Source organism: Mixophyes fleayi, chromosome 7 (assembly GCF_038048845.1).
Source record: "Mixophyes fleayi isolate aMixFle1 chromosome 7, aMixFle1.hap1, whole genome shotgun sequence".
Classification (NCBI taxonomy): Eukaryota; Metazoa; Chordata; class Amphibia; order Anura; family Limnodynastidae; genus Mixophyes; species Mixophyes fleayi.
The window spans coordinates 24,173,970-24,179,969 of NC_134408.1; the positions used below are offsets into that span (position 1 = coordinate 24,173,970).

The window sequence follows — 6,000 nt, forward strand, 5'->3', positions numbered from 1 at the left end:
ACCCTGCTGCTTTTCCGGGCAAATTCTTCTTTTTTTTTTTTGCTGCCGTCAACGCTGTTTATTTATTGAATTTATCATTTTGACAGAGTTGTACACAGAATTTTACAGCCACAAATCCCCTGCCCGACCCAGTTCTCAGTGTAATTTTGATGGGATGGAGGAGGACAAAGTGACTTCTCCAAGGTCACAAAAGGCTGTTATTGGAATTTGAACCGAGAATCTCTCCTTCTAATTGTTATTCCATCAGAGCATTTAAAGCCTAACAGCCTCCTACACATAGGAGAAGTGAACGTTTCTGCGAACAGAACCAATATTTTTTAATGCACCCTGCCCATTCACTCAGATCTGATAGCCACGAGTTCTTAGTGATATTCTACATTATTCTCGTTAACAATGATTCAGTACAAAAATAATAGGTGGCATCTATGTGGGCAGGCGCCAGGTAGACAATATATTCAGCCATTCATTTTCCAATGCTGCCCACTCTTAGGTCAAATCTTCCCCCAGAGTCTATTCGACAGCTGTCCACAGCGATTCTATGTCTTTCCTAACAAAACATCGCTTTTCTGTGTCAGCTAATTGTTTTCCTACACCCCAGCTACAGCTAAGCTCTATACATTTTCTAGCTATATAATGTGCCAAGGACTAATTGCACATCATCTTTCCACGTCTCACAGTTCCATACATATTGCCAAATTACAGCTCCTTCCCTCAGCCCTGTACCTCTAGATCCTGCAGCTTTGTAGCGAGTTGCAAATAAATTGCACACAAACAGGGTCCTGACGTTAAGCCCACCTTGTACTATTCACTAAGTTATTAGTCGTTTGATTTCACTGGCTGATCTCTATAAATACAGGCCCTAAGAAATCCCAGAAGCCATACTTACTGCTGGCACTTCACTTTAAAGGGTATTTTCTATTCATCCCTATCGACTAATCTCTCCCTTGGCTCCAGTCACGTGACACGGTAATAGGAGTGCCAGTGCAGTCAAGCAGATAAAAAAAAAAGTCTATATAACCATAGACAGCATCTGGTTAGTAACCTTGCACACCTCATTACCTAACACTGTATGCAAACTGCACTATAATTAAAGGATCACTAAACCTCAGAATTGAAATGTTCATATATAAAAGCATGAAGGTAGAATACATTGCTCAGCTTACCCTGACTTTCCACTGCAGCTCTGTTAAAAAGTAAAGTATCGCCCCAGTCAATTCATGCAGGCACAGTGCTATAGCTGCTTGGGAGATGGTTAGAGGGGCAAAGTTTAAAGTTCTGAGACGTGTTTTCAAACCTGCCCTAAGTACTAATTACGGAGTGACTCAGTGGGCAATATAGAAATGATAAAAAGCAAGAAACATTTTTCTGCCAATACAGAAAGTTTTAATACTTTACTGCTCATATAAAAAGGGAATAAAAAAGCGCTGGTGTTAAGTAAGGTCAATCACGTCCAGCAAATTATACCTTGTTAAGGGTGCCCTCGAATTCTAAACATACCTTGCTTACAGATGGACTCTGGGCCGGTAGGAGAAAGGGTCAATGTTTGCCCAGGGTGCGGACTCCTGAGTGCAGAGGTGGATCGCCAAACTCTACGTTTTAAGAGTGACAACACCGGGTGTGAAAGAAGATTATGAACATGGTTTATGAGGATAGCGAGCGATAGGACATCCTGGAATCTACTGATAAGGACGACTTCATTATATCTAATGACACAATATTTTTAAATTCCGGCACCGTCGTTTATATGAGAGGAAAAGGACGGCAAGAAGCAAGCCAAACGAATAAACAAAAAATGATAGGAAGAAACACACATAGAATGATGGGCTTGAGGAGAACTAGGACGCGCATCTTGCAGATATTATTGGGCCTTGAGCAACATCAGACTAGTGGGCACACAACGCATTCCACCACAACAGGGTTAGGTTCAACTGTACCCCAAACCCTGTACAAAATAGCAGGATATGTTTTAATGTCCTGTAGTACAAATTATGTTGCGTGAGGAGTTTCCTGGCATTTTAGAGGTTTGGGGATCTCTTATGGTTAGTGAGAGAAGAGCTTGGCCCCTGGCTTAGGTTAGGACTAATGTTAGGTCCAGAGTTCAGTGTTTGGAAAAGAGCTAATGCAGTGGATTCCAAACTTTTTCAGTTCACGGCACCCTTAGGGTCTCCAAAATATTTTCAAGGCACCACTAAGCCAAAATTATTACCAAGTAGTCCCCCGGCTTGCTTACCCCTGTGAGATCTCCAAGGCACCCCAGGGAGCCTAGGTACACAGTTTGGCAACCACTGGGCTAATGTAAGGGCTATAGGTATGATTAAGGGTTTGAAGGCTAACCATAGAAATAGGTTCAAACTTGCAGTATTTCAAAACGTCTTTGCCTTGATGGAATCAATTACACCCCCCCCCCCCCTATAAATAACTGGTATCTTGGAACGGATGTGGGGAGAGATACAAGGCTTTATTAAAGTCTTCGCCGCCCAAGATTATTTCAATGTTTTATGTCCATTTATTAATATACATACACAGGCCTTAGGAGAACGTCTGGCAAAGAAGAAGACACGAGGAACTGCGGTGGGTTATAATATATATTAATGTCGGGATGAGAAGAATCAAGATTAAGGGCCATCGAAAGGATAAGGGCAAATACACACAGGGCACGTGTACCATAATAGGAGCCTCATTTCAAAAGAATGAGGAAGTCTAAAGGATTTAGTTTTATTTGGTGGACAAAACGCTCACACAGGAAACAGGGGTCATTAACTTTTAAGGCAATATGAGGGTCTATATAACTTCTTGCCCTATTGGCTAAAATCATTGTAGATCTGCCTTTATGCATGGGGTTTAAAAGTACCCTATAGAGGTCAGGAAGTGTAACTTATTTACCTACCCATACATTTTTCAAGTTTAGTTTGACTTCACACCTTGCAGTGAAGGAGGGCTTGAAGTCCCTTACCCTCTAAGGGACCTTAAGGGTCAGGGAGAAAAAGGAACCCATTCCTTTGGGAAGGGCCTGCAGTCCTGACAGTGCAGTTGTGTTTACCTATCACACATTGTGAAGAGACGACGCACCCAGTCTTTCTATAAAAAAATTAAACTATAAAAGGTCTATAAAATAACAGGGGATGTCATATGATGGTTACTAATCAATATGTTTTTTTGGTTTTTTTTTTTACACAGCAGCAACATTTATTTAAAAAGCACCAGCAGTGGTCAAAGAGGGAGAAGTAGCAGTATGACATACCACAGTGTACAACCCACTTCTACCATTAAAATAAATAAATATATATATATATATAGTGACTAGAATGTGATAGTGTTAGAATGATGACAGTAGATGTGGTAGTAAGACATACCACTGTACACACCCCCACTTCGACCACTGAGTGCCAGCAAATTCCATTGCGTTTTACCGTTGGTACTAGAGACATGACATTAACATTACCAAATTACTCTAAATTGTGAAGCAGGGGGTTAGGATGAGAAATGGATGTAACAGGACAGACACACACATAAGGTGATGGCCGAGGGCATCTGCATGCAGGGGGGGGGGGGTGCAAGAGAAAGTTTTATAGGGAAGACATAGAAGTTGATGGTGGTCGTGCATGCAGGGGGTGGGAGAGGATGTATTACAGGAAAGACATGTAATCCGACAGGGGTCCTGTATGACAGGGAGGCGAGACAGCATTTTACAGGGAGGGGAAGACATAGGTTAATGGGGTTGTCCTGCATGCAAGGGGTGTCAGAAGTGATAATTTAGGAAACAGATTAATTATGAGTGAGGGAGTCAGAAGGGATATTACAAGGAACACAAGTCCCTGCAAAAAGGGGGAGCATCAGAGGGGATATTACAGGGAAGACAGATTAAAATGATGGGGGTCCAGCATTCAGGGTTGTCAGAGGGATATCATAGGACACATGTTAATGAGGGGGGGGGGGGGTCCTGTATACATGGGGGTGTCAGAGGGGATATTATAGGACATACATGATAATGAGGAGGGTCCTGTATACATGGTGGTGTCAGAGGAGATATTATAGGACACACATGATAATGAGGAGGGTCCTGTATACATGGGGGTGTCAGAGGAGATATTATAGGACACACAGGTTAATGAGGGGGGGGGGGTCCTGTATACATGGGGGTGTCAAAGGAGATATTATAGGACACACAGGTTAATGAGAGGGGGTCCTGTATACATGGGGGTGTCAGAGGGGATATTATAGGACACACAGGTTAATGAGAGGGGGTCCTGTATACATGGGGGTGTCAGAGGAGATATTATAGGACACACAGGTTAATGAGAGGGGGTCCTGTATACATGGGGGTGTCAGAGGGGATATTATAGGACACAGGTTAATGAGGGGGGTCCTGTATACATGGGGGTGTCAGAGGGGATATTTTAGGACACACATGATAATGAGGGGGGGGTCCTGTATACATGGGGGTGTCAGAGGGGATATTTTAGGACACACATGATAATGAGGGGGGGGTCCTGTATACATGGGGGTGTCAGAGGGGATATTATAGGACACACAGGTTAATGAGGGGGGGGGGGGTCCTGTATACATGGGGGTGTCAGAGGGGACATTATAGGACACACAGGTTAATGAGGGGGGGGGGGGTCCTGTATACATGGGGGTGTCAGAGGGGATATTATAGGACACACAGGTTAATGAGGGGGGGTCCTGTATACATGGGGGTGTCAGAGGGGACATTATAGGACACACAGGTGAATGAGGGGGGGGGGTCCTGTATACATGGGGGTGTCAGAGGGGATATTATAGGACACACAGGTTAATGAGAGGGGGTCCTGTATACATGGGGGTGTCAGAGGGGACATTATAGGACACACAGGTTAATGAGGGGGGGGGGGTCCTGTATACATGGGGGTGTCAGAGGGGACATTATAGGACACACAGGTTAATGAGAGGGGGTCCTGCATACATGGGGGTGTCAGAGGGGATATCAGAGGGAACACAGGTTAATGGGGGTGTCAGAGGGGATAACAGGGGGAACACAGGTTATTTTATGGGGTCCCCTCAGGTAGAGGAGGTGGAGTCCGGGTAATTGTAGCAGCATGTAACCATTTCGCTGCCGGCAGAACCGATAAAACCATACATTACACAGTGACTTATCACTAAACCCATGTCACATACCTGCGGGACTCCCAGCACCGGTCCGGACGCTGCCGGTCCCTCTCACCCGGTTTCCTTCCTCTCCTCTATTTCCGGGTCTCCGGAGCTCAGCAGCTCCACCCGCCGGCACAGTGACGCAAGCGCCGCCCTGCGCCATCGCGGACTACAACTCCCGGCAGCCACCGCGCGGCTACGTCACAGCTCTGGGGGCTCGTGTGTCCCTGGAATGTGGCTCTGATGGAAAGTGGTCTTGAACTTGGGAATTGTTTTGTCAGTAAATAGACTACACTGAGGTGACTGATTAGTGTGCAGCTCTGATTATAGACTTAGTACTGGAGGGTCTATGATATAGCTAACTCCATAACCACCTGTGGTGTCTTTATATGTATAGTGGGAAATCACAACATATGTCTATAGATTTATTTTATTATCCATATAGAACAGCCAGGGCTGGTTGGCAAATTTTTGCCCGGGGGACAAGATTCAACTCAGCAGCCTATTAGGAACATATTAAACGAAAAAAAATGCAGGTTGCCCAGTGAATCAGCCCCAAGTAGCCCACAATGGGACCGGCCCGGGGGGCAAATGCCCCCTAACCCAGCCTGCCCCTGCTCTGTCCCCTCCTCTACCCACCTCTTCTTGATCCTTCTTCAGTCACCATAGTACGTCTCTCTCTTTTCCTTCTCTGCTCCTCATACTATCCTCTGGCTCATATCACCTTCCCGAGTACTAATCCCCTCACCCTGACACCCCTCTTTGTATCCTGTCAGTCTGCCCCTTCCCTTTAGATTGTAAGCTCCAGTGAGCAGAGCCCTCTTTTCCTTGTGTCCTCCTCCTTCTGTTACCTCTGCGTTCGGCTCCCCGGCT

At 45.3% G+C, this 6,000-nt stretch overlaps 1 protein-coding gene across 4 annotated transcripts in view; it reads right to left on the reverse strand.

Moving 5' to 3' along the window:
• CAPN15 (calpain 15) overlaps nucleotides 1-5,255 on the reverse strand; it is a 34,326-nt gene extending 29,071 nt beyond the window's left edge. Inside the window, exon 1 of one of the 4 annotated variants that reach the window (XM_075179387.1) lies at nucleotides 5,155-5,255. The gene's annotated coding sequence lies outside the window, so the exon portion shown is untranslated. Of the gene's footprint in view, nucleotides 1-1,497; nucleotides 1,577-5,154 lie in introns of those variants that run through there. The other 3 variants (XM_075179385.1, XM_075179388.1, XM_075179386.1) reach the window with 3 other exon arrangements.
• Nucleotides 5,256-6,000: the final 745 nt, after the last annotated feature.